At 42.8% G+C, this 5,234-nt stretch overlaps 1 long non-coding RNA gene across 1 annotated transcript; it reads left to right on the top strand.

Moving 5' to 3' along the window:
- The first annotated feature begins 548 nt into the window (after positions 1-548).
- On the top strand, positions 549-1,562 carry LOC137821366 (uncharacterized). The gene is made up of 2 exons (XR_011082785.2): positions 549-831; positions 1,063-1,562. It is a non-coding gene; the product is annotated as an uncharacterized LOC137821366 (long non-coding RNA).
- The last annotated feature ends 3,672 nt before the right edge of the window (positions 1,563-5,234 follow it).

Below are 5,234 nucleotides of genomic sequence, written 5' to 3'. Positions count from 1 at the left end.
GAGTAAGAAGTGACGCTCAAGCAGAGGACGCTCCAGATGGTGACACGTGTACAGCTGGATGCGAGCCACGTGTTCAGATGTGTAACTGTCAGGAGAGAGAAAGTGCACAGGTATATAAGGGATTCTAACGAACTTCTGAGGTACGCGCGTTTTAGAATACTTCTTTACGCTTGTGGGAACTTGAGTACGCTGAGAGAGAACATTGCACGGTTCCTGGAGTTCTTGGTTTTTCTCTTAGTATTTTGGTGGTTCGGTCACTGACTTGAGCGTCGGAGCGCGATCGGCCGCAGCGGCGCCACTTTGTCTTTTGCAGGTTCTTGAGGTGAATCAAGGTGAAGGACGGAAGCTAGCTCGGTGCAAAGCCGATCCAGAGGAAGATACCTTTGACGAGGCAAGGCTCGTTCGGGTCAACAGGCAGATCAATTATAATAATAACAAAAATATTAATAATAACAAAAAGAATAATAATAATAATAATAACAAGAATAATAATAAATATAATAATAATAAAATAAATAAATAAAAAAGTAATCCATACAACCAATGGATTCCTCTCATCTCTCTAGAGATATCTTAGAGAAATACTCGTATTCATTCCCCACCCTCCTCAGCTTCACGCCTGCCACAACCCCAACAGAAAAGCCCACCTTCAGATAAAACTGAAGCCGAACCGAACACACCAATTTCTCTTAATACCAACTTCTTGTCTTGTTCCTCCTTTCCTCTCACGTATTCCAATGCAACCCTACACTTTCGCCGCCACCACCACCTCCTCCCCAACTCAAGAAGAAGCTGTATATATAAAACCTATCAGAAGAAAGAGCAATGCAGGTAATTTTATTATTTCCTTTTATTTTCTCTCACTAACACTCTTGCATTATTTTGTTTTTGTATTTTGCTTTGTTTTCTATTATTACATTTTCACTTTCTCATGTTTCAAATGCTCACTAAGTGTTTGATAAAATGCTTGAATGATGGTGATTGATTCTTTCTCTGTTTGTTTAGGTTATGATTTTGTGAATTGATTACTAAACACTCATTTATTAATTAATATATTCGTAGCATTCTTGTTGTTCGGGATGTGACCATGAGAGGAAAGATGGGAGACGTTGAACATGACTTCTTGAGAGAATGGAGAAGGATGGAATAGTGTTGCAACACTTTTGAATATGTTGAAGCATTGGCGGTAGTGCTTATCCTTAGCATCAATATGTAATTTATTGTTCACTAGTTTCATTCTAAATCTCATCCATTCCTCTTCCATCTTCTGACTATTTGCCACCAAACCACCAAAGGTGTTTCACTTAAGCAGAAGCAAGGTGTTATATTTATTATGGATACAGCTATATTAGCATTAACATTGGGATATGATATGATTAATAGACAACGTTATTCACAAACTGGCTATGACAGGGAAAAATTCCCCCACACCAATTCAACCTTGATTTTTAGGGTTTTCCTTGTATCTGTGTTTTCTTGTTGCTACTCAGTGTTCTATTATGTTTATCTAGTGATGCCATTGTTCAACTCCTTTTGAAGACATTAGGTCATTTGATTTACCAGTCTTGCTTCTCTTCACTGGCCTTTCGTTAAAATCTGGATGTGAAGAGTGTTTTTAATGTATGCTTATACTTCTTTTTTACCATTTCAATTGCTGAAAAATATTAACTTCATGGAAAAATATTAAGTATGCAGGACCCATAAAAATTAGCTTCTAAATCTATCTATACCATTATATTAATACTTGTATCATCTTTTAATTAATTTTTTTTAATAAATAAAACATTATTTATTTATTTATTTAACAAAGTAAATAATTGAATAGTTTTTTTCATTTTAAAATAATTAAATAATTTCTTTTTAAAAAAGTTATATAATTTTTTAATATTATTTTTACAAAATTGTATATATTTTAATTTAATAAGAAATGTAAATATACATATGCTGCAGCTTGTGTGTTTTTGTTAGTATTCTTATAATGCGCCTGATAAGCGAGATTCAAGTATAAATATAAATACTTATAGAGTTTTGTAAAACCTAATTGATATATAATTGTAATTTGTAAATCCAAATTGAGGATATACTTTTTTTACATTATTAAGATAAAAAAAATAGTATTGTTTCCATAAATTTTCTTTTGCTATCTAGTAAAGAACTCGTTTTCACTCCATTGTGGTAATAGTCAATGTCAACAACATTTCAGTGCAGCGTAGATTTCACCAACATCTCCAAATGTGCGTCTAAGTCAATTGGTTAAGGTTTTATTGATTTTTTTTATTTCAATTTTCTTAGTTGCTTGTGTACCAACTCATATTTGCTTCATGCGAAGATCTAAAGGGTATTATTCAGTTTGATTTCTACTTAGTAAAGTTTATAAAGATTTAGAAAACCCTCATGAGCTGATTCTTTAAAATATGTTACAAATAATTGTTTAATATGTTGATAATATAAATTAATAAGTTGGGTGAGATATGTATTGTACCGCCCAGGTAGTCGGAAGTGATGACGTGGCAGCAAGTTATTATGTAGGCGTGTTGAGCAGGGCTCATGGCTGGCAGAAGGGAAGGAAGTCGGGGGGCTCGTGTAGTCGTCAGTCCTTAAGTTGGCGTGCTCCGATCTCTAGCATACCTAAACCGGCGGTCACCGGGTTTGAGATGAAGTCGCCGGATGCGAACCCAGACGACCAGGTGGTTAGAGATCGCCGAAAGAAGGACATTGCTGAAGGATCAAGGACCAGGCTCAAAAGCCTATTTATTTAGTCAGCAAGGTGATGCAGGGCCCGGAGGTGAGGTATCAGGCCTTGGAGAAAGCCGCGCTGGCTGTGGTATTTTCGGCGAGGAGGTTGCGCCACTATTTCCATAGTTTTACCGTACTGGTGATGACCGACTTGCCCATCCAGAAAGTCCTAAAGAAGCCTGATGTAGCTGGGAGGATGGTGAAGTGGGTGGTGGAGCTGTCGGAGTTCGATATCAAGTACGAGCCCCGAGGTCTGATCAAGGGGCAGATTTTCACTGATTTTGGTGGTCGAGCTCTCGTCAGAAGCAGCGCGAGTTGAGGGGGATGATTTCCGTTGGGTGCTCTCGGTGGACGGATCGTCGAACCAGCAGGGTAGCGGCGCTGGAGTCATCCTGGAAGGGCCCAACGGTGTGCTGATTGAGCAGTCCCTTAGGTTTGCCTTCAAAGCCAGCAACAATCAAGCAGAATATGAGGCGCTGATCGCCGGAATCTTGTTGGCCAAGGAGATGGGAGCTAGGGTGCTGATGGCTAAGAGTGACTCACTATTTGTCACGGGACAAGTAACAGGCGAGTTCCAGGCCAAGGATCCACAAATGGCGGCTTACCTGGAGTATGTGCAGGAGTTGAAGAGTTCCTTTGTCTCCTTTGAAGTGGTGCACGTGCCTAGAGAGCAGAATGCCCGAGCTGACTTGCTAGCTAAGCTCGCCAGTTCAGGCAAGGGGGGTAGGCAGAGGACGGTGATCCAAGAAACTCTGAAGACGCCTAGAGCATTTGTGGCAGATCACCTGGTTCTTCACAAAAGCAAGTCGACGGAGAAAGCGGCGAGGAGTCACAGGTCTTTGACTCAGGGGACCTTGAGATCGCCGAGAATAAGAGCATGTCGGGGAGAGAGGGTGAACATGACGCAGGTCTGCGCTACGCATGAGCCAGACACGTGGATAACACAGTACCAGCGATGCCTGGCAGATGGCCTTCTCCCGCTGGATCTGACGGAAGCTAGGAAGATAAAGAAGAACTCTAGCAAGTTCACAATGATTGATGGCGAGTTGTATAGGTTTGGGTTCACACACCCACTCCTGGAGTGTGTGCACGGAGAGAAATGTACGAGAATTATGGCCGAGCTCCATGAAGGGATATGCGGAAGTCACGTCGGGGGTCGAGCTCTGGCCGCGAGAACCCTCCGTGCAGGTTACTACTGGCCAACAATGAGGGAGGACTGCAAGAAGTATGCGCAGTGTGGCAAGCAATGTCAGCAGCACGCCGATTGGCACAAAGCGCCTCCCGAAGAGTTGAAGTCGATTTACAGCCCTTGGCCGTTTCATACGTGGGGGATCGACATTCTGGGACCTTTCCCATTGGCGATCAGGCAGATGAAGTACTTGGTGGTGGCAATTGAATATTTCACCAAGTGGATCGAAGCAGAACCAGTGGCCCAGATCACCGCACACAAGATCGAGAGCTTTGTATGGAAGAACATCGTGTGCCGGTTTGGTGTGCCTAAGCGCCTGGTGTCGGACAACGGGACTCAGTTTGCAAGTCACCTGTTGAAGAAGCTGTGCGAAGGGGTGGGAATTCAACAAGTATTTGCATCCGTCGAGCACCCTCAGACAAACGGCCAAGTAGAGTCCGCCAATCGGGTATTGCTAAGAGGCTTGAAGAGAAGGCTGGAGAAAGCCAAGGGATCGTGGGCTGAGGAGGTACCCCGCATAGTTTGGGCGTACCACACCACCGAGTAGTCAGGAACCCATGAGACCCCGTTTAGCTTGGTCTATGGGTACGACGCAATGATTCCAGTAGAAATCCAGGAGAGCTCGCCGAGATTCCAGAACTTTGTAGCAGAAGACTCGAATGAGGAAAGAAGGCTGAATCTGGATTTGCTGGATGAGGTCAGGGAGGAGGCGAGAGTAAAAGCTGAGGCAGTGAAAAGAAGGATTGAACGAAGGTATAACTCGAAGGTGATGCCAAGGCAGTTTAAAGAAGGCGACCTGGTGATGAGGAAGGCCCACCAGTACGAGATGGAGAACAAGTTGTCGCCTAAGTGGACGGGACCGTTCAGAATAACCGAGGCGCTCGGGAACGGCGCCTACCGCTTAGAAACATTGGAAGGAGGGGCGATTCCTCGCACTTGGAACGCCACGCACCTCAAGTTATATTACAGTTAAAAGCTTTGTAAGTAAAAACAAACACGAAGAGTTTGGCAATCTTTCTGTTAAAACAGTTTGAAGGGGGCACTCTTTTTTCCCTAAGGAGGGTTTTTAATGAGGCCACCCAATAAAGAAGAGTTTTCGAAGTTTAAAGTGTTTTAGATTGCATGCTTGTTGTTGTTACGAAAATTTTGAAAAAGGACCTTGTCACTCGTATGTGATTTAAGGCAAGTTTGAAGTTATGTTGCATGCCTTCTAAAAAGTTTTTAAGTCCCCATCGCTTTTCGGCGATTAGCGGCATCAGTTAAAGTTAAAAGTCCTCATCGTCTTTCGGCGATCGGAGGCACCAGCAAC

This window comes from Phaseolus vulgaris, chromosome 11, assembly GCF_051622355.1.
Source record: "Phaseolus vulgaris cultivar YP4 chromosome 11, ASM5162235v1, whole genome shotgun sequence".
Classification (NCBI taxonomy): domain Eukaryota; kingdom Viridiplantae; phylum Streptophyta; class Magnoliopsida; order Fabales; family Fabaceae; genus Phaseolus; species Phaseolus vulgaris.
This window is presented reverse-complemented; position numbering and strand designations above follow the sequence as displayed.